This window comes from Pezoporus flaviventris, unplaced genomic scaffold (genome assembly GCF_033815535.1).
Source record: "Pezoporus flaviventris isolate CSIRO_AGI_PZ_B2104156 unplaced genomic scaffold, CSIRO_AGI_Pfla_v1 ptg000036l, whole genome shotgun sequence".
In the NCBI taxonomy this organism is placed as follows: Eukaryota; Metazoa; Chordata; class Aves; order Psittaciformes; family Psittacidae; genus Pezoporus; species Pezoporus flaviventris.
In genome coordinates this window covers 18433551-18457425 of record NW_026892584.1, presented here as the reverse complement: position 1 = coordinate 18457425, position 23875 = coordinate 18433551, and the positions used below count along the sequence as shown (strand labels likewise).

Here is a 23875-nt window from a genome sequence, read left to right as displayed (position 1 = left end):
GTATGTTGTACATATATATATAATGAACCTTTTTGTTTGTCAGTTTCCAATTATATATATTGGAAAACTGCTATGCATTTACAAATTGTGAGAGACAAATTCTGATGTACACACTTATCCTGGTGGAATGCATAGCAGACTCCACTTATATTTCTGGTGCTACCTACCTGTATTCTGGGAAACAGTGGATGTTGCTGTTTGTCAGCTATACAGTATGTAAATGTTATTAGATATTCCTGGAAGATTAAGAGCTGATTGAATAGGAATAAGGGGAAGCTTTTTAAAAGCTAAATCTAGTTTAGTCATTTCTTTCTCTCAGCAAGCCTTTTATCCTGTGAGAATCTTCAGGTGATACTACTTTTATTTACCTTTGCAGGGGAGAACAATCAGTGTGGCGTCAGTCTGTGTTCTTTTACTGTTCCCCTTAGCATTTAACCATCACCGTCATCAGAGTGGGCAGAAAATAGTTTAGAAAGGTATAAGTGATTTTTGTCGGAGGAGACAGGTAAGTTGAGTTAGCAAATGAATTCAAATATTAATAATTTTAAGCAAGAACCGCTGGCTTCTAAGTTTCTTTTTTCGAGTCCGCATGTATTAGGTTCAGAAGACAAATATAGTGCACCAGCAAACCCAGAGTAGAAAGAAATAGCTTTGAAGTATTAAAGTTTTGGCTGATACTAGCAGAGGTTTCTGATACTTTTTATGTAAACAGTGGCAGTTACCACATTGCTTATCAAAGCACACGGAAAAAGTGTAACATCCTGTAACTAAAACATGGTTACAGGGCCGTCACAGCAGACAAGGGCATTATAAGAGAATAACTCATTGTATTAAGCCGTTGCATTTATTCACTGGAAACTGCTGTCTGGACACTTTCAGTGTAAGAATGTATTTGTGGTGGAAAAGTACTATAATCACAGTGTACTCAGTTAAGGCTTCAGAATCATCCTCAAGAAACAATAGTGACAGTATATAGAAGTGGCAGAACTGAAATGCAAGTATAAAGTTATTAATTGAGGGTTGATTAAGATAACATGTGTTATCCATAGGAGATGTTCAGAAAGCTTTGTAGTGGGTACAATGACAATGATTAGAAGCAGGAATGCTGATCCCTTCATGCATGAAGTAGTTTGTCCCACTATGGAGTTCAGAAAACTAATAAAGCTTCTGTGAACCAAAGCCATAGAGGATTATTTTAACTAGGTTAAGACATTTTCTAGAAATGCTGGCCTTTTTTTTTTCCTTTTTGTTTTGCATGACTTAGGGAATGAGCAGTTACCTCAGAAAAGGCAAATAGTAAAAAGTTATTTTAGAGTTACTCTTAGCACAGTACATCGATTATCCTTGCCTTTAAAAAAAATGCAAAATTTGACCATATTTTAAACTATCAAAATAGTTAAATTGACTTTTTCTGTTTTTTTACAAAGAATTTTAGTGACTCAGAAGTGCCTGTGATTCAGGAAATGTGAGCATAAATTAATTTGATGCTGATTAGAAACCTGGAAATAGATCAGCAGAACATAAAACAGCTACTGCACATATGTCTTAATAATGTCTGTAAATGTTTCTATATGAAACACACACATGAGGATTACAAAGATTCTTATTTTTTTGAAATGTTTATACCATTTCAAGCTACTCTTTTCTAGAAATGCTGTTCTATATTTTCTTAAAAGAGCTTTTCAGAAAAGCAAATGCCATAAATATATCTTGGGATAGTAGACAATATATAAATACTTCTCATATTTCTTGTATGCATACTATATTTCTTTCAAACCATAGTTACCAAAACTTTACTATGTAAATCTCATTATATGTTGTTTGTATCAGAATGAAAAAAATATAATATGCTGTATAATTTAAAACTAGTATTGAATTGCTGACATTTTCCATTGCATGTGAATGCCAAGTTGAATGTTCAGCTTTTAATAAGGAAATAGCATTTGTTTTAACGTATCAATGTATAATTCCTGAATATTAGTGCCACATAATTGCTTTATCCCAGAAGACTATGAAATCTGCTGACAAACTGAAAAATTGAAAGAAAACTTTAGTGGGAGCTAAAGGTCCCAATTTCTGTTCCATGTCCTAAAGTTAGTAAAAAAAAAAAAAAAAAAAATAAAAAGAAGAAGAACTTGTCAGTATTAATAAAGAAGTTTGATAAGAAAGTAGAATAGGAGTCAAATTTACTGATTTCCCTCTTTTATATTGTGATTCTAGGGAAATCTCTATCTGCTGGAGTTTAGTATGGCCCAGTATTCATTATCTAAGTTTTCATAGAATTTAACTGAACTTCATCCCAACTAATGAATCATTTTATAAGGTAAATTGATGTCCTATCTGCTATTTTCATGGGAAAAAATGCAGGCAGCAATCCTGCTGCCTTTTGCACATCATCATATACCCTATCTTTTTAACTAGGGCAAACTTGCATCATACAAAGATTAAATTTCAGACATTCAATATAAATGTTTGTATTTTTCAACAAGTAGAGTTAAATAGAGGTACAAACATGTTATCCATGTGTATCTCCTGACATATTTCCTCACATATTCATGGTTTTTATGTCTCGCATCTTTTCTTTTTTCCTATGGTTAATGGATGGGGTAATTCAACTGCATTTTTGATGCTTTTCTTGAGGTAAAGAAACTCTGCCTTCAGATATTATTCTTAGTTCTAGGTAATCCAGTTTCTTAAAGAGCAAGTCTGCAGAAAAAGAAATAGAAATAATTATGAAAAGAAAAAAAGCCTTTATAACATGATTTTAAAAAATGTTTTTCCTACTATTGTTTAACAATGATTTTTGAAATACAGAACTTCTAATTTAGTTTTACATACTGCACAATTAAACACTGTGATTGTGTTATTGGTTATCAAAGGTTACAGAAAATGAGAAGTATTTAAACATAGTTTTGTACCTATTTATGATAACAAAAAGAGTAGCTCTTACACAAGAGGAGACATAAATACTTACAAGATGTGAAGGACTTGTCAAATCTCTAATTGCTTTGAATTAAAAATGCATTGTAAAGGTATCGTGATATTGTATTTTGGGATTTTTGTTTTGTTATGGTTTTATTGCTGGTTTTGAAGTTGATTAGTCGCTATCCAGAATGAAGGAAAAAATTTAGAACAGTTGTTATTGTTCTTCATTCTTTCATTGTTCTTTAATTTGATGATATAGTCATCTTTGTTATGTGAATATGCTTTTTAAAAATAAATTCTTTCCTGTAAGCAGTATGAATTAAGAGTAAAATCTCAACATTGCTTTTATATTTCATGTTCAGAGATGTTCTGTTACTGTATGAAGTGGCTTTGGAATGAACTATTTCCCTGCTCTTATAATCTTGATGTTCGCTATGTGTATGGAAACTACCCCTAGAAGTCCTAATAAAATGTGTTAGAAATTGCTATAGAACTGAACAAGAGATACTTTTCCTACAGAGTTTAATGTTCAAGTATAATACAAGAGTCAACATGTTTACAGTGCAGTGCAAAGAGGCAATAAGATAATATTGGTCAGCATAACATTCACTGATCTGAGTACATCAGCAGACTGCTAAATTTTTCATGTGTTTTGACAGATGAGAGATTTAGAGGAAAATAACAGATTGCTTTTGTTAATGCTTTTTGAGAATTATTTCTAACCTTGAGAGGCAATTGGGGATAAAGGATAAAGGTGGTTTGCCAATTCAGAGTTGGATTTGACAGCTTACTAGAGAATGGAGAGAGATGATAGAACCGTGAAAAGCATATAGGCCTTCCTCTGTAATGGGTCTTCCACTTTCCAAGCACAAAGAAAGAAATTACATACTTAAATAGTCACACAATTTTTTTTTCAAAATTGGTTTGGATGGAAACGAGCAGTGCAGACTGCACTGATCAGTTCATAGAAAGGTACTTTACAGCAATACAGGGAGGAAATGAGCACCTTTAAGGGCATCTCATCTGTGTAGATGAAATGAGAAAGTAGGAGATAAAGATACCCTGAAGAATGAATTAGCTGTATTTGAACATGGGGGATAGGAGGAGCTCCAGAGAGGACTCCAAATGGAGACTCATGTGAGGGCAATAGGTGTTCTTAATAGATGAAATGATCGTCTTGACCATAATGATTAAGAAAGAAGGGTGAGAAGGATAATGAGTGAAAAGCTCTGTTTAGAGGTGTTGGCAATTATCTAGTTATGAGATACATAGAATAAATTGTTGGGTACAGGGATTGTCATTAATTTGAATATCTGTGAGACATACCTGGCGGAAAGTGGATCTTGCCTGTCATCCCCATATGTTACTGAGTTATGCATCATGAAAGGGGAAGGACCCCAAAGTGTAACTTTGAGAGATCCATTATGATTCTAGGTCCATATTTCCTTGTTGTGCCTTTACCAGCATTGAAGTTTCCACCGCTTTCAGTTGCTGAATGCACAGCACATGCTCATAATAATTTAGCTGCTAGAGGATCTGTCACCCACATCTCTAAAGGGAATGCTTAAGCAGAGTAACACCTTTTCAAGCACAATTGTGATGTTCTCAGGTTCATACTGCAAGATTCTACCATAAATGCAAGACAGATCTGCATTTAGCAAGACCTGTTGCAGTGCACTGAATCAGTAAGGTAGAGGTACTCGCTGAGGTTGCACTTGGAGTTTCTAAATAAGATGTAGAGAGGCTAAGCTCAAAGCCCTTGGGTACTCCCATGGAAAGCTGCAGAAGAGTTCTGAAAGTCTTCTATAAGACATGCAAGTCTAAAACAAAACCCTCAGATCTCAAATATCTAGCAGTGACAGCCCCACTTTCTGACTGAAGCCTTTCAGAAGCAGTGGGCCTCCATTTGTACCTGTGGAACCCAGGTATGGATACTGGATTTCTTAATTGAAATCACAGAAATGTGGTGGTTCAGATGCGTGAAAAGCCCAGTCAAGTAGCAGTTCACAAAAAATAATTGAACTGTGTACCTTTCTTAAGGGGATGGTTTAATGTTCTAGTTGTTTGTTAATTTGGAGCAACTCTTACCTGCATATCCAAACTACTAGATACTGAACTGCAACCTGTTGGTTAATAAATTTATGAGTCTGGAGGTTATGCTGGGCATAGAAAGTTCAAGAGTAGCAAGAAAAATGTTCTACCAAAACCATACAGTCCATAGCCAGAATTTGAAGGTAATCATATTCTTCCTTTGAGAGATATGGTGTGCAGGTAACAAGTCTTTGTGTTTACCATCCTACATTACAAGTACTGATTTTGTTCTTTTCCCAGCCCCCATAATGGTAGTATTAGAAGATTGTATTATTTGCATTGATAGTGAAACACTAATGCTGTCATTTGAGAGGGTTCTAGGGATTTTGATTTTTATTCAAGTGTGGTTGATCTAAATCACGATAATGTTTAATTCTTAAGTCTGAAGACAGAGTGAGATTTTGCAGTATTTCAAATAGCTAACAATCACAGTCCTGATGCTTTACAGGCCAGTAGTTAAATGTGATGTTACAGGACAATGCAAATTCCATTGACCTCATCAAATTCTCTATTAAGAACACATCAGGCATAGTCTCAGAGAGAGTAAAGGGTTTTCATTGTTACCTCAGCAAAAGATGCGTGATATCTTTTTTGTCCTTCCTAGTACTCATATGGTTTCTCAGTTCTTTTTGGAATTAATAGAATCTTTTAACTCATTGTGACACAAACATCTTGATATTATCATCTCAGTTAATAAATATTATCAACTCTGTGAGTTGATAATATTTATTATTGCTACTTTTACCAAGCAGTTCTACTAATGTGTTTCTCAGGTCAAGAAGAAACTTAAAATGTTTTTAAAAATTTAAAATACGTGTTGGCTCTGTTATGTAGACTGATCACTGTAATTTTTCTGTTGGAGATTTTAGAAATTTTGCAGCTTTTAGATAGGTATATAACTTTAATGCAATTTAGAGCTTCAATTCTTAAATTTCTTTTTCTAAATGCATACAATGGGCAAATATATCACTTTTTGAGAGGAAAAAAATGTCTTCTGATTTTATGAAAAGCTTCAACTGGACATAAATTATATCCTGAAAAGTTCATGCTGTTAATAAAATGGAACACCTAAATAAACTCCAAAAATGCTTACAGGTCAGCATTCTGAAATATGAACTTACAATGTATAAAATTATATTGTACAAGTAATGAAAATTAAATAAAGACAAAATTGGTAAAAGAAGAGGAGAAAGAGGGGGAGAAAAGGAAGGTGTTAGGGTAGTGAATATATGCGTTCCTGTTTCTATTGTCAACATGAATTTAAATCAATCCTATTACAAAATTTGGTATGAGTATGTGTGTGTTGTGAAAGCATAGTCAGCCTCTTTAAATTCAATGTAATTGACTCCTGTGATCTGTATATACTGCAATCTGGCTATTTAATGCATATGAATCTCAGCAGCAGAAGAAAACCTGAGATTTTTTTTTTCAGTAGTTACCTTTCTGTTCATGCTTTGAGGTGGTGTTTCTGAAAGTCCCAAATATAAGGCCCATTTATTCAAATTTTAAGAACATTGCTACTGTCAGTGTTTTATTTGAATATGGAAGGAACAAGAAACAGTTTTCACATGGAAAACAAATACATTTCTTCTTCACTTTCAAAATAAAACCACAACAAAGACACATGTCACTTTTACTTGCGCTGCCCCCTGTGTAGGATGTCTGGGGTACAGCAATAAATAGTGTGGAAAATGACAAATTCTGTATCATTCTCTAGATGAAATCATTGCTTGGTTAGAAACAATGAGTAGCTAGCCACTAACTGCATTGGGCTGCGATTTCACCTCTCGTGTCAGTGGCTCCTAATGTAATCTTCCCTCCTCTGTGACAGATTTTTTGCAGGCTTGGCTGCAGAAGTACATAATGTTGTTCTTCAGAAATGTCTAAGAGTCTAGTAATTGAAAAGTTTACAAGAAAACTTGTGCATACTCTGGGATTGGGTGTTATTCATGATCAGAGCTTTAAATTACAAATTCAACCTGATCATCTTGTGTTGCATAGGCAGATTCTAAACTTTGTTTTAAAAGTTTTAAAAGAACTATTTCATTGGAAATACATTGTCTTATGAAACAACTGACAAAATTCTGTGTGTCCTTTGCAAAAGGCTGCATGTTTAATGCAATAAAATTGCATCATCACACTTTAAATTTGAAGTAATATTAATTTCATGAATCATGTATGTAACTTAAAGGTTACTGTGGTAACATTGTCATACATTTTTCAGATAGTTTAGTAATCGTGTAATGAACAGACTTAACTAATCATCAAAGTATGTATGCAAAGTAGGGTAAATTAATATTACGACAGTTTGTGGACCCAAGTCAGCACGCAGTAATTGATTGGTTTAAGTTCCTAACTGAAACCGTTTTCTCATGATTTTTGTACTTAAAACGTTATTACATACAGTGGAATGTCTGAATGTAACTATCAGAAGTGCTAATAGATAAAATGTTATTAACTGTGTCTTTGAAGCCTGGCAATATGAAGATACACTGTCCCTATTGTCATCATCTTTTCTTATATTGCTTGGTGAAGACAGCTTTTGGGGGTGCATATTTTAATGCATCTGAAGATTTTTAAAGTTTACATTAGATAGAAGTTTAATTACAAAGATGCAGAATGAGCAGAATTGATTGCGGTATAGGAAATCTCACGAAACTATGAGCTCTGTTTTTGTCTTTTTCAGGATACAGCTGTTGCAGGTTTGGGGGGAAGAGGGAATTTGCTTCTTAACAATGTGAATTCTCATATGCAGTTTTTAACCTGAAAGGCTAAATTGATTTTCTGTTTTAAAATCTAAAGTTACAGGAGATACAACTTCAAAGTGAATCAGAGCTATGTTTATCCCTCTTATATGTCAGAGTTTAAGTGCAATGTTTTATGTATACAGTCATCATGACAGTTACAAAGGCTATAGAGAAAAGCAATTATATAATTGCCTTAAAGAATTAAGTAGCATGGATAAAGGCTTTTAGAAAATACAGAGTGGTTTTAATAATTGTATCACCTGAAGTCAAGCTGCAAAATTATGTCCTAATTATTTGCAATGAGTAATTATCTATAAAGTTATAAGCTTTGAAAGAATTTATGAGTGTGCGGGAATTCTTTGATTTATTTTTTTTCCCACACACACTAAAACAATACCCCATCATTTTCTATTTTAGCAGTTTCCACAACTTAAACATTAAATTCTTATTGTTGCTTTCTGTTATATTAGTAGTGTGTGTTTTGCAATTCTAATCTTCACGTTTTTCTTCCTTTATCACCGAAGTAGGCCTTTTGAAGCCAGAAAATTTTTCATAGCAATATTGACAGTGTTCGCATTTGCATGATGACAGCCAAGGAATGGAGCAGTAATTTTTGAAATTGCAGAAGTATTTAGAACAGTGATAAAAGCTGAAATATATTTTTGATGGATTGAAGTTAAGCATACATGATTTTTCCTGCTGTCAAAAGGCTCTGAATTTAGTGAATATTTGCCTGCTGTGAGAATGCAAGATTAACATCACAACCATCACCCGGGCACCCAAACCCTGCAATTTAATAGCTTTTTAGGTTCTTTCCTTTTTCTAAACAGCAATTAATCTCATTTTAGTACAATTTTCTCGTTTCTGAAGTCGCTCATTGAATCGCTGTTTTGTTCATATTTGGCTTCAGCTCCTCTGCATAGTCATTAAAGTCCCAATTAATGTCACCTTTAGCTGAAGAGTACTCATTTTTATTGAGAAAATGACAGTTGCTGCCATGAGTAGTGCAGTGTAATATACATTAATTGCCCTGTAACACTGGTAATTACGAGTTTTTCAAGCCTCTCAGTAAACTGTCATGCCTAGACAAGACTGTGCTAAAATAGATTACTCATTAGGGAGACCTGTCCTGTTTTCTGGTGGGTTCTTAGTGTCGGTTTAAAAAAAAAATCTTGAGTTTCAGCAAATAGTTGCCAAAAGCAATTTCCTACAACAACATGTCTGTGTTCGGTTTTCCAGTCATCACTTAAGCCTGCGGTCAGCAAACAGCCAGGGTGCTGTGGACTCTGGAGATGTCAAGATTTCAATGTTTATTTAGGTGGATCACAAGGATAAGCTTAGCAATTCGTAATTCAATGCTTAATATGGATGTTATTAAAGGTGCCTTTTTCAGTGTTGTGTTTATGACAGGTCTACCTGACATTTTAGAAGAGCAGTCAACATTGTCAATATTTTATGCCCCAAAAGACTTTAGCACAGTACTATAGACTGTCCAGTGAGCTGGAATTATTGAATCCATTCTCAAATAATTGTTATGTATGAACATCCGGGATTATGTTGTAGATGATGTGGAATAATTATCAGATCTTTGAGGAGCTGTATGCCATTGCAAGATGTATTAAAAAAAAATACAGAAAAAAAATGTGTGGAAAAATTTGGTTAATATTGTGACCCCCTCTGAAAATGAGGCTCTAATATGTATGTCGTTGGAAGACCCACCTGCTGATTGAACCAGGATATGGTGGGAAGCAAGTTCTTAATTTCAGAAGGAATGTATTTCACTGCTTTCTCTTCTTGTCTTTCTCATATTTTATGTTTGTTCTTAAAGACAAAATAGCCTCCTTTAAAGCTTATTGCAGCACTGAACTGACAAAAGAAAACCTTTGTTTTATCTCTGTTATAACACCTGCTTTAGGCAATCTGGTCTTTCGTGCTCTCTCTAAATGAATTTTGTCACAGCCTTTCATATTCTTCTGTGGTGATGAGCTAATGAAAGTAGATAGTACAATTTGTGCTGACCAGGTAGCAACTGCCAGCTTGCAGCTGAGGATAGTTTAAAGAAATAAATAAAACATAGCGTTATATCACTGATTTATCCATTACATGACATTAATAGTGAGAAACCTTGGTGTGTTTATCTGTTTGTGTTGGTGTGCATTTATCGAATTGTTTATGACAAGACTAATTGGGGTAATTGTAGACGCTGAAATTACCTGTCAGCTATATGTAACCACACTCCCTTTCTTTCTGACAAATGATGACAACTGAGGGACCCCGTTGCATTACTCATGATGGCTTTTCTAGTGGTAATAAGGACAATAGGGGCCCTGGCTAATTTGACATGGACAGCCTTCACAACAAGAAGCCAGCTAAATGACTTGTCAGTAGGGGAAAGAAGTCAGAAAAGTAATGGAGTCCCCCATGGCGCTCTGACAGGGAGATGAGGCAATTTCAACGGAAAGTGAAAAGGCTTCAGTTTGTCAAGTATTTAGAACAATCAGAGAACAGCTAGAGGCTGGAACCTGACAATAAATTTGTGAACCATGGTAGCAGTTTCATATAGGTCAGGTATTTCATAATGGCTGTGAAGCTTTCAGAGGTTTCTGCTTTCGTAGCATACTTCACATCAGCCAACTGGTGCCTTGTCACCTTAAATTTGTGCTTCACTTTACACAGTAGGAGTAATGGTTAAGGTTACAGAGGAACGGCAGTGTAAGACAGCATGATTTGCAGACACCAATCTGTTGAAAAATAAACAAAAATTTAGATAGTAATAGTGTGATTGCATCCATTACAAGCTAGCGGTGTTAACATGTTCTTTATGATTTTGGCCAACACCCTTTTTATGGGTAAGTGAAGTACTTTATTTCTTGTGGAAAAAAACTAGTAAAATCTAAGTCCCTGTTCCTATCCTTTCACCCTACTGTACGTAGTTAAGATTTCTTAAGGTTCATTTCATGCTGCTTGCTGTTGAAATGTATTCCAGTTCTACAGTTTTGACATCTATTGAGACACTAACTGATGACACAAAAGGAGAATTTGTGACTTTTTTTTTCTGAGTGCTCAGCAGAAAATAATGTTCTAAAAAAACACACAAAAAACAAACAAACAAAAAAACCCACACCGAAACCCAAACCTCCTAGAATTAAATACCAGTTCGGTGTCCACTGTTAGTAGGTCTTTTTATCTGTGGCTTCAGTAGTCTGTTAGGTTGGTAAGGTTTTTTATATCAATGGTTCTTACCTATTTATTCGCATTGAGAAAAAAGTCAAAGTATGATTAAAGCGCACTTCAGTACAGTACTGTGCTTTCTGAATTACTGACACAAACTCCTGAATTCTTTTAAAGTGTTTATGAATTGAGCACAGTTAGTGAGAAGTATCAACTTGTCTTTCTGGCAGTGATTGTTTTGTTAGAAAATAGGATTGAATATATTCATTTTAATGTTTTATTTACAGTCTGATTCCTTCATTTTGCCAAATGTCCTGTTTCTTGCAGATTTTAAAGCTAGTGCAGCAACTGTTTGAGAACTGTGTGGATTCTAGCTTTTTTAATAACTGCTTCAAGTTGTCTTATTGCATGACCAACATATTTCTTGACCTGGTCTTACTAACTTTAGTTACATAAATATTTTCTTACCCCTTCTCATTTAAATGTATAGCATAAAATTTTCTCTCTAGGTTAAAGGTCTTAGATTAGAAACTTTCTGTGCCATATTTAAAAAGTAAGACTGCTTTGTTGACATGATTCCAGCTCCTCCACCCCCATCCATTCCTTGTAATTTTTTTAAGAGTTATGCTCTTGCTCTTTTAGTCTTATCACTCAGATTTGAAGGAATCTTAATTTAGGACAGCCAGGAGCATTTCAGAACTATATTTCATTTCTAGTGATTTTGTCAAGGAAATATCTTGCTAAATTGAAGAAGCTTGTCATTCTGCAAGTTGGGCCATTGAGTCCAAGGTTATAAATGTAGCTCCCCTTTCCACCCCGAAAAAAAAAAAAAAAAAAACCAAACAAAACAAAAAACCCACTCCAGACATGAGGTGATTATTTTAACATGGTATGTCCACACCTGCATCTCCTTTATTCTGTTTGCCTGTCATGCACATGTTAATGTAAGTTTGCCAAATATTCTATACCTAGTTCTTTTCTAAGATGTGTCTCCAGCAGAACTAAAGAAATCATCAACATATGCTAAAGTGCCTATTAATAATGAGTCCATGGCTGATGTCACTGCCACAGTTTGGGGTTTTTCAATAATGGGATGCCCTACATGGTACCAGGTTTGCTGGCATTAGGTGGGATACAACTATGTTTCTATGTATATCATAGTTTCATTGCTATTAACTGCCTTCAGTAGTTCCACTGACTTTGTTAGTTCATCTTACTTCATCTCAGCTTTCTAAGAGAGGTAAGAGGTTTTTTTGTCACCTCCTCTTCCTCCCTATCTACCTCCATATGCTTTAATGTGCTTTGATGCTTAAGTGTTGTTATCCAGACCTCGATCAAAACGAGAAGCCGATATTTCTATTTCACTCTACTATTTCACTCTGTCGTGGTTTAAACCAAACCAGACAACTCATTCACTCACTTCCCCCTGCTTCTTGCCCTCCCCCTACTCCCGGCGGGACGGAGAGGAGAGTCAAAAAGAATGCAACTCCCACGGGTTGAGATAAGAACAGTTTAGTAACTAAGGTATAACACAAATCACTACTGCTACCACCAATGATAATAATGATAAAGGAAATAACAAGGGAACAGAATACAACACCTCAGCACCAGCCAACCGATAACTCGCCCCCCAAGCCCAACCAAGCACTGACCCATACCTCCTCCAACCTTGCAGACTCCCAGCCCTTCCGGCTAACTCCCAGTTACTTCCTGGGCATGACATGCTGTGGTATGGAATACCTCTTTGGCTAGCTTGGGTCAGGTGTCCTGCCTCTGCTTCCTCCCGGCTTCCCCTCCTCCCTAGCAGAGCATGAGGCTCACAAAGTCCTTGGCCAAACCAAAACATCCTTGTTATCAGCTCTGTTCCCAGGCCGAAAGTCAAAACACTGCACTGCACCAGCTACCAAGAAGGAGAAAAATGACTGCTGCTGCTGAACCCAGGACACACTCTCAGTCTATTTTCACTCTCTACTGTCTGCAGTTCAGCTGTATGACTCCTGCTGGGGTCAACAGTGGCATCCAAATAGTTGAAATTCCAGCTACATTTATTCCTTTACTTTCTTGACATATTTAATTTAAACAAAAATTTGATTTTCTAAATACATTATTTGAAAAGAGCAAATGTAAAAATGATAGACAAGTAATTAATTCATAGCAAAGTATGGACAAATTCAAAGCTGGCAAAGCAAAGGCTGGCATGGCCCAAAGTCTTTAATGCATGCTGTGTGAATCCTGGATGTTGTGGTACAGCTCACTATTTTATTTGGAAGCTGTATTTATTCAGTGGGTAAAAAAAAAAAAAAATCATTTGTTATTATATCCTTTTCTATTTTGTGACCTGTTGCTTGAGAAACAATAACTTAGTTAAAAATAAACAATTAAAATTAAGTGTTCAGTGTTTAGGAAAATGTCTTTCTTTAAAGAAAGATACCTTTGAAGTGTCTTTAATAGTATCTTAAAAGGGTAGTATTTCAATGGTACCATGAGTTTTGGAGACTGTTTCACAATGTAGTGGCTACACCTTGATCTTCCAATGTTGCTTGTTGAAAATTATCCCTCGTAACACCTTTTCTATCTTTTCTTCAATAAGAAATTTCATTACTAAGTTTGATTTAGGAGTATTTTCAGTGCTTTTATCACATTTAGTTACTGGTCTTGGAGGAAGAGGATTTCTTCATTTTTTATTTCTTTCAAGTCAAATGTCTATTTTATTTATTGCAGAAGATGCTAGAGCTTTGCAGGACTGACAGAAGTTATGTGTTGTGGCAAGAAGCATCTATATGGGAAAAAAGGAGGACACTTCAGTTCTGATTTAGGAATCAGGAGGGTATTTCTTTATGCAGTGGATTAATTTAACGAAACATTTATAAAAATCACAGGCTTAAAAAAATCATGACAGGACATTCCTTATAAAAGTTGTATCTAGACTAAACTGAATAATATTTTTAGCAATTTGAATTCAATGATTTTTATATAAAGATAAAAAGGAAAATGATGAGTAAATTCTGAAAGGCATTAAACAGATATGTTAAAGTTTTGCACCTAATCTGGCTGAAACAATGGACGCTATTTTCCGTTGCCAGACCTTTGAGTACTTGCCAAGCTCCTGTATTTCTATGTACTTACGACTTTTCATAAATATTTCCATTATATAATGGTGCATAGGTCTATAGTTAGTATATTCGAAAAGCTGACATAAAACTAGTGCAGAAAATATTTAAACGGAGCTTTAAGTTTTGAGGTTTGTTTGGTTTTAGATTTTTATTTTTCATATAAAGATATGCAGGAATAGCATAAATCAGTTTCTTGAATACCTGTCTTAGTCTGGCTAGAGTCTAACCAGTACAGCCAATGACAATCTCAGTTCCTGCACTGAGTATCCCTGGAATAGAAATACAGAACAGACTCATTTATTCCAAAACTGCAAACAGGTCTTTGCGTATCAGTCCTGTTTCTATTAAAGCAGATACTGCTGCATAGTTTTAGGGGATGTGTGTGTCATAATTCTGAGTTGGCTTAAGTATTAAGTCTTCCACAAATATAAAATCCTTTCACCTATGTTCTGTAAATTACTTTGAATTCATGAAGGTATTGTGAATAATAGCAGATTATAGTTCATATGGCTGCTAAATCAGATTTTTTAAGTTCACAGCCATTAGGAAAATGTCCTGCTATGTGCTATTCCTTTATTAAATCGTGGAAGGAAATGTTTTTGCAGAAGTACAATACCATGTTCAATTCTTAAATGCAGAGCTCCCTTACACAGAAAAATGTTTAAGACCTTTTGTACTGTGTAATGCTAAGTGCCCGTTCTACATTCCTGCAATGTATTTACTTACTTTATTACAAGGAAGCAGTCGCTGCCTGTGTCATTAGCAGGTATAAACAAGTGATGAAAAATCTGGCATAAATATGTAGGTTGAAATATAAGTAGCTTTATACATAGAAGTAGATATATTTACATATGATTAAACTGCCTATAACCAATGCTTTTGTATGTTTTCACTAACAATTTTAATTGCAAAAGAAATCCAAACAATCTGAACTGTATTTGCCCAATATGTAGTCTTAATATCCTCTCAGCCATCTATTCCAGTAAGTATAATAACTTCCATTTGCTTTCTTGGCATGTTCTTTCCTTTCTCTGAAAACTAAGGAAATAGGTTGACTGGGAATTTAATATACACTTGCACTCTAAAATCAGGAGAAGCATCTTCCAAACAGAAGGAAAGAAAACAGCAGAAGTCACTTCTTCTGTCTGGACATTCAGTAGGAGATGAAAATTAAGCCAGCATGTTCCATTCTTCACTACTGAAAAGAGATACACAGTCTTTTTTAGTGAAAGGTAGTTTAACTTCCCTATTTCCTCCTTTTAGTTTTTTTAATGTAGCATTGTTATCTTTGGCTCATCCAAGTTCAGAAGTTTATTTCCTACTCAAGTAGGAAAACAACTGGACATGCAAAGGAGAAGCATATGTATGCCAAAAACTAGTTACCTAATTATTTTAAAGCTACTTGAGATAGAAGAAATATATGAATATATATGTAGATACATTTATTGTTAGTGCATAGTTGTAAAGCAGGAGTATGTAACCATCACCCGTAATAAGTGAAAATCTGCATAGGTATTACAAGCATCATCATTTTATTATCAAATGTAAAAACACTACCCAAGATGTTGGTAGTAATCTGTAACTAGATCACTAGGTCTCTCTGTCAGTTTTAGGCTTGATCATTCCATAATTATCAGAAAGGGTGGATGGACTTTGATTTCTAAAGTCCAGATTCATATGTAATGTCTAGAATCACATTAGTACCAGTAAAAGATGGCATGAAATAAATTTTCCGGTTAACTGATGGCATATGGGAAAAGTCTGTGCTAGTTAATCTATGTGGGGTTAAATTTCATTTCAGCAGCTGGCAAAGCTTGTTACTCTAATAATTGGAAATAATCAATACAGAAACTGTTGAAAATAATCAACTGCATATAGGAATATTATTGATGAGCAAAATGCCATTTGCTATTTTTACTGCCTTTTATTGTATTTATATTGTAATTTAACTACCTTCTAATTAGTTTTAACTTAGCTCAATTGGAAGTAGTAAAACCTACTTATCTAATAACTGACACGCATCATAAAGAAACATACAACCTCCTTATTTCCCCTAGGTCAGTCATTCATGAACTAATTAACTAAATTTTTGTTTCCCCACTTTTTTGAAGAAAAGCAGTACAATTGAATTTGTCCTTTTTCCCCTTCCCAAAGCAAAACACAGAAACAAGCTTCCTCCCCCCAAGCTGCATTCTTAACTGTTAAAATATCCTAAAGCACTTGATCACGTTGCGTTTTAATTTCCAAGCCATGTGTTGTATTAGTGAAGTGCACATGTTACTGATTTGAGCTGAAAGTTCTCAGTCTGTTTAGCAGAACACCAGGCTGGCACGAACGAGGTCCTTGATAGGTCAGAGGCCTTAAGTTGACATCTTTCTTAAATCTTACTTTTGTGAAAACTAGAAGCACAGGTCAGGGCAGCTAGCTGATGGCATTGCCTCTTACAACCACTGATTAGATTAGCTCAACATTTATCAACTACACACAGACTAACACTTAACCTTTTAACTGCAGAGTTTTGATGTATCCTTATTTTTTAATGAGGATGTTATTGTCCCAAAGTGTTGCTTAAAGCTTTAGTGCAGGTTTTTTCTCCCATTTAGCTGACTAACAGGCTTTAAATGCTTTAAAATTCAAAGTGCGGTGTTTATAACTGTGCTTTGTTTTGAAGTCAAAAGCTGAGAAATTTTGCTCTGGAACAATTTATTCTAAATATTTCTATTGTATCTGTTCCATTAACCTAGAATTCAAGATTTAATTTATAGCTCGCTTAAGTGCTAGCTGGTTTTTATCCTAAACCATTAACAGAGAAATATTTACAATTGGCTTTTTCCTTACGAAAGATGCCGTAACTTACTACTTTGGATGTACCTAGTTACTTGTAACTCATTCTGAATATGGACTGCAATCACCTGGGTTTTGAAAACTAATTCATATCTCTACAGGGAGCAAAGTTGCCCGTGATTCCACATCCAGCAGGCTGAATTCAAGGTTTTAATTCTCTGTTTGAATTTGGGACCTATAAGAGATATATTTTGCTAGTTACAAGTGTGGGCACAGTAAAAGACTGCAAAAAATATTGTCACCAGTAACCTAAAATAATCCTGAACTTACAGACTGATTGGAAGATTTGAAGCTCTTACTGTGAGAAACCAGCAAGCAGGTAGCAAAAAAACAGCAGATGCAGAATTGTACAATTTCAATGTAGGAAGCACTGAGATCTCAATACCATACTGAGGTGAGCCTCAGGTAGCTGGGGATTGTAGTCACTGCATTTCTGAACTGGGGTCTTCCAGGGCCCAGGAGTGGCTGAAACAAGTGCCAGTAGTGGCAAACCGTGACATAACACTGGCATCAACAACCTAGATATAAAGAAAACTGAAATTACATTGTGAGTATTGCCAAGTATATTATCTACAAACAGTGTAACATCAACAGGGCAAAATAAAAGCAGAAAGTCACAAATAAAAAAATGGGAATGTTTACTAAGTAATAGCATTAACTAACTGGTCCACTGTGGTTTAGTTTTGTGTTGTAAATCCTGACAGCCAGTTATTTTTACCATGAGCAGCTGGGGACACTGCATCTATTACTGTCATTTGACTCCATGAGTGTTACTTTTTATTGCACAGGTCAGTTAGATAGAGATTTCCTTAGGACCTCAGCATCAGGAGTATAAGGTATGAAGGACTTGAAAAGCACATAGGGTGGGTGACCACATTTATGTATCACCTAGTGAAAATGCCTTGTCAGCAATGAAGAGGACTGTCAGTGGTCTAGAATAGTATCTGCTGCTTCTACTTAAAAGGAAGCATTAAAAACTCCAATGTAAGCAGTAAGTGTCTCTCATTACCATCTAAGTATCTGGAATGGGAATTTCCACAAAGGGAAGAAAGCCCAATTCAATAAAAGTTTGGTTTGGGGAGTAGGTCTTCTTTTTCATTATTAACAACATTACCTCTTCCTATGTTAATGTGATGTCAGTAAAGATGAAATGTGTGAAAGCAAAGTAGAAATTTTAATGTATGGTTTATGTTTTCAAATCCAAGTTTGTAAACAGGACAGAGGACACTAATGTTTTCGGGGGGGGGGGGGGGGGGGGGGGGTGGTGTGAAAGGTGGGGAGAAATTCCTGTTTATGTGCTTCTGAATTTTTAAAACCAGTTTTGGGAAGCAGCATTATTTTCAGTCTGTTTTTCACCTGCCTTTAGACTGTGTGTTTCAGCTCTATGCCCTAACTCCAGTCTGGGTGTTCCATGGCAGACTGCCATATCCATACCTGTGTAAGCAAAATGTTTCTCGTATGGTCCCACTAGTAAAAATAGTGATCTTGGAGCAGGATTCCAACATCTGGGGGTGGAAGGGTAGGCTGACAGCAGTAACCAAACAGATCAAGACACCATACCAAACATGAAAGTTTCATTAATCTAGAAAAGAAAAGCAGAAGAGGGACTTGCATTTTTTATTACTGAGTCTCATGTTATCTAGCCATACGTAAACAATTTATTTTCCTGCTTAAATTAACCCTTTGATATTGCCAGATGACTTCAAGGCCCTATTTTGAATCAGTCGTGTTGTTCAAAGCAAACACTGTTTCCTAAAAACATTTTTTCTTAAAATTTAATTATATGCTCTTTAGAAAATGGTTAGACTTAGCACTTCCATCAGTATCACTGCAGACAACAAAGTCAACTTGAATATCAGTTATTATATTTGAAAGTGGTTATTTTATTGTTGGCAAGCAATATGAAAAACAGACGTGTTTAGGTTTAGTCAAATTGTGGTTGGTGGAAATTAATATACCACTCTCTAAATAAATTGAAGCCATTTGAAACTGCCCAGATCCTGGAAGTTAATAATCTTGTTCTATGAAAAACAAGCTCAATATGATGAAAGCTGGGTTTAAAAACCATGGGCGTATGCTATAGCTAACATAAAATGGTGGCACTTCATTGTTGTCACTGTTGCTATCTAAAACACAAAGTGTAGTGGTAAAAAAACATTGCAGTAGTAATCAGCTTCTATAAGCTCATATTTTATCACATAGTAGGGAAATAACAAATTTACAGTGGTTTTATTGTATTATACTTATTAAAAAACAAAACAGTTTGGTTGAATTTATTGATATATAAAAGTGACTCTTGACTACTTCTTAGCACTTCCCCTTGGCATCAGTTAATTTTTTTAAGTGTTTTAAAGGTGGTAAGTTGTTGTAAGGTTTGTATAGCTTCCCATTCACAGAAACCACACAAACCATAACAATAAATATAGTATTTACCACTCTACAGTATATCAGCATTATTTTTGAGGTTGCATTCTGTTTCTATGAACACCAACTTTCTTTTATTTATAGTAGGCAGGACTGTGGGCATGTGCTTAATTTCAGGTGAATACTTCAGATGTTTCTACAACATCCATGTGCTAATGCATGAGTGGAGTTTGGTTGTCTTTATATACTTCAGCATTTGAGGACAACCAACATGATAAGGCTGAAACTTTCAGAGATATAGAGAACATTTCATATTTTAACAGCTTAGATTGTCTACAAATCTATCCTGCCAAATGAGGTAAATATATACACCAAGCCTCAAGCCAGACTTCTATTAGAGTGAATTTTTACTGGCTTGATTAAATGCATAGGATTTGGAAGATACTAAACAGTCTTATACTTCCCTCCTTAAAATAACTAAAATGTTATCCTTGGAATTAAGCGCTTTAGGTGCTTTGTCACTTTCAGTAGAGAAAAAAAAAAGCGCAATCTGCAGTACATCATGTCTGTTTTGTCTGTATATATCTAGGAGTAAGTGGGCTAAATATGAGCCAATACATCTGTTTTCTGTAGGTACATCAGAGGTTACGCAGCTAGGAGAAAGCTATATAAACTTAAGGATTGTAATAGCACACAAGTAATGTCTCTATCCATTCATAAAATCAGACTAACAAATTAAAGAGTTTTGGCCATGGAAGTGATAAAGTTCCAAACTAGTTTCCCAAACTGATCAGTGAAAGCAAAAAAACTATTTTTCAATGAACTTCAGTCAGTGTGTGAAAAGTAAAGAGTGGTTGGGGTTTTGCCAAGATGTAAATGTATTATAAAAATATCCATTTTAACAGTGCTTTCCACATTTTTTTATTCTTAAAAGTCAGTCATTCAGAAAATATGCAGTTTTCTCTTTACTCAGCTGTGTCTTGATAAATTCAGTTTGTCCTGTCATAAAAGTTGTTACAATATTCATGTTGATTTTGCACATATGGAATAGACTCCTACACTGAAAATAAATTGTACAATCTGCTTGGTTTTCAAAACAAAAAATAAAAAATACCCCAAAACAAATATTTTACATTCCTTTTATGCATTGTATTGAAGTCCTGATGAAACTAACTCTAAAAAGAAAGAATGTGCCCTCTTAGAATTCAGGTAAATGTCATGAATCTATAATTAAAAGCAATCACACTTTCATCTGGAAAGGGCAGATTATTCCTCTATATCATGTACTTTTCTTTAATCAATTTAATAAATTTATACCTAAAGGGTAGGTGAGTGGGGGAGGGAGACCACAGAAACTTTTTTCTTTTAACACAGATTGTACAGAAGGTAAAATTTATGGATTAGAAAGCAGGGGTGGTACACAGAGTTGGTTGTAAAGTTACTGAAATCTCGCTACATTTGCCTTGTCATGAGGAAAAACAAAATTTAGCCAAGATTAATTTAGCATAGAACATCCCATCATGAGCATACTCTGTCTCACCTATATATGCATACATATTCTTGTATATGTAAACATATAACTGTGCTGCTTTTTACTACTAAAATATATAAATCATCAGGTTAGCTCTTTCTCTGAGCTTATTCTCCAGGAATCTTTTCAGATATAATTTATAAACAACTTTAAGTTAAAAGACAGGACCATGAAGTGCAAAATAAATACTGAGTTCAAGTTGCCAGGTTGTGTTTCATTTCTTACAAAGCTTACCTCCAGTTTTGAGGTGAGCTTTTTGGTTTTTTTCATTTACCTCTTTTGTACTTTTTGGAATTATTTTTTTTTTAATATAGAGATCAGCTTTGCATTTCTGGAGGTCTGCAAGTGGATAGCATTGTTCATGGAAAACAAGCTACTACTTATAATAATTTTTTGGTGTCTTTTGACACTTCCTTTTGGCTCAGCCATTAAAGCAGACCTCTCAGAAGATACATACATGCCTGAGTATATTAACAAAGATAAGCAAATACTAAAAATCTGAAAAGCTTCATCAGACTGCACTGGTGATAAATTCATTTATGCCATTTTTATGCCAAAGCACTCCAATGGCCCATTTCTTTGATTTCTTACAGTATTCTTCTTTCCTTTATTTAAAGATAGTCATTGTCACTTCAGAAAATCTGTGTTTTCTTGGCTATTGGGGGCATTTTTGGACAGAGAACAAAGTTTTCATATGTTTCAGCATTTCTGCTGCAGTGTCAAAGTATACTGTCTGCTTCAGTTCAGCTGAGACTATGTAAATTATTTGAATAAACTTGAAATGTTTGCTTTTTGATAAAGCAACATTTTGATAGTTTTTGATAAAGCAACAACTGCAGTCCTGCAGTGCACAGTATTTAATGTGGATGGCTGTTGTGGCTCTGAAGGATCATATCTCCCCCTACTCTTTTTTCATAGTACATCATTAGAGTTGAGGAAATCTAATCATATTCCAGCATATTAAAAGGGGGGAGGAAATGCCATTTAAAGCTGAATTACATTTCCACAAACTAAAATGAAAAATTTCTTTGTCAAAAATTTTATATGTTTAATTTTGATCAAAAATTACTGAATTTTAGTGTTGCTAAAAGTGGTAACTTCTGCATTAAAACTCCAAATTGTTAGTCTGACCTCAAACTGAGTGTTAAAGGTTGAGTGTCCAGATTTTGCACAGCCAAATAGTGATATGGTGCATTCTTCACTGCTTCTCTGGTGTCTGTACAGGTGGAAATAGCAACTGGAAAAGTAAATTGCTGGGACCAAGCTGAATTATGAAAGCATGCTAGTTACAGCAGGGTTTTATTAGAAGAAGTGTTTACTAAAGAGCCACGGATAACAGTAACATGAGGCATCTCATGTCCATCCCTGACTTCTTAATAAGACAGACTTAGAAGTGATTATAAACTGGCAATGGCATTTTATTTTTATTTTATTTTTAACTCTGAAAGCAGCTTTTTTCTTGCTTTTATTGAATTTCTGGGACTGCAATACAAGGAAGCATTCATTACTCTTAAATCTGGTACTGACAAGTCATGCACTGCAAACATAATTCATGTTCAACTATTATTTTGTAATTCTGTATCATTTTGTTTACATCTCATCCTGTTTCTTGTATTGATGTCAAATTATGATATAAAAGACAAATAGAGTTGGTGATCAATGACTAAAATACATGCTGATATAATCAAAATGGCATAAGAACAGAGGATCCATTAAGTGTGGATCATAATGTATGCCAGAAATTAAAATACATGGCTGTGAGATGCTTTAGTGTCATGTGAGATTTCAGTGCCTCTGTTTACCTTCCATTCATGTAAGGGAATCATGAATGAGATAGAATGCTTCAAAATAAGGAAAAAAAATAGAAGTAGTAAACAAGGTTATATCTCAAGAAGAGAGTAATTTTTTTGTTCATTACTGGTTTTAATTCATTTTGAACTATTGCAAAAATTTCCACATCATCATGCTGACCACCTTGCTTTTTCATATTGCATCCTGTGAACTATAAGATGACTGTCTGTGACTTAATGGGCAGAGCATTATTTATGAGATACATTTTCTTCAATTGCATTTGGAAGGTCCCTATCATACAGTCCAATGGATGCAACTCCTGATTGAATGGTCAATATTTCTTTGTTTGTGTTTTAGTGAGGTAATCAAAATCATTTTGCCCCCACATTTTGAAAAAAAAGACCACATATATAAACAGGTCTGTGTAATATATGTGTGTTTATGCACAACATCCTTAACATTAGGCACTATTATTTTAAGATACTGACTATTGTAATAGTTTTACATTAAACCTACAAAGACAGGGAATTCAGAATTACTGGCCTACCCTTCATACAGTCAGTGAATTATATCCAGGCACAAAGTGGTGAGTAAAGATTTTTAGCCTGATCTCTGAATTTCTTTGTGGCTGTGGGTCTGTCAGTCCTTTAACAATACACTAAAGCCGCTGGTTAGGGGCTGTGGTTTAATATGGACTCATGCACATGGCAGAGCTTTTACATTAGTGCTATTTCTTTCAATGCGTTATAGTGAAATTGTATTTTAAAACTAGGCAAACTATTGATGCTTTTATTGAATGGAATAATTTATTATTGAAATATTTTAGTCAGTTGACATTTCATCATCGAATAACAGTAAACATAAAACACATTTCCCATAAGACTGTTCTTGAGAGCCAAATATTTACCCTTCACTTAGTCTAAAGGTAACATTGTAATAATTAGTCTATGGGCAAGATAAAATATAGAATCATAGAATGGCTAGGGTTGGAAAGGACTTTAAGATCAGTTAGTTTCAATCCCATGGTTGCAGGGACACCTCATGCTAGAATGTTTAACTTCCAATTACTATTTTTAAAATTGGCATTTAATTTTACTCTTCATGGAGTATGGGTTTAGTCATTGAAAAAGCTGAACTGTCAAGATTACTTTTCTGGTAATCTCTTAAAATTATTTATTAGACTCTCATGCATCTAGAATGACCAAAATATGTAAAACTGTAAGTCCAACATGATAATTAGTGAGTTTTTGAGATTCATCTGGAAACATTGGAATTTATATTAAATTAAATAAAATTAT

General features: G+C 34.7%; 1 protein-coding gene and 1 long non-coding RNA gene across 7 annotated transcripts in view; one reads left to right on the top strand and one right to left on the bottom strand.

The window, feature by feature from the left end:
* CDIN1 (CDAN1 interacting nuclease 1) overlaps window positions 1-23875 on the top strand; it is a 129520-nt gene that overhangs the window by 86376 nt on the left and 19269 nt on the right. Inside the window, exon 10 of one of the 6 annotated variants that reach the window (XR_009745111.1) lies at window positions 6435-6835. The exons of the other annotated variants lie outside the window; for them this stretch is intronic. The gene's annotated coding sequence lies outside the window, so the exon portion shown is untranslated. Of the gene's footprint in view, window positions 1-6434; window positions 6836-23875 lie in introns of those variants that run through there. 6 annotated transcript variants of the gene reach the window in all.
* On the bottom strand, window positions 2192-18369 carry LOC133274336 (uncharacterized). Its single transcript, XR_009745118.1, has 3 exons — window positions 18326-18369; window positions 17277-17409; window positions 2192-2706 (listed from the first exon to the last, which is right to left on the bottom strand). It is a non-coding gene; the product is annotated as an uncharacterized LOC133274336 (long non-coding RNA).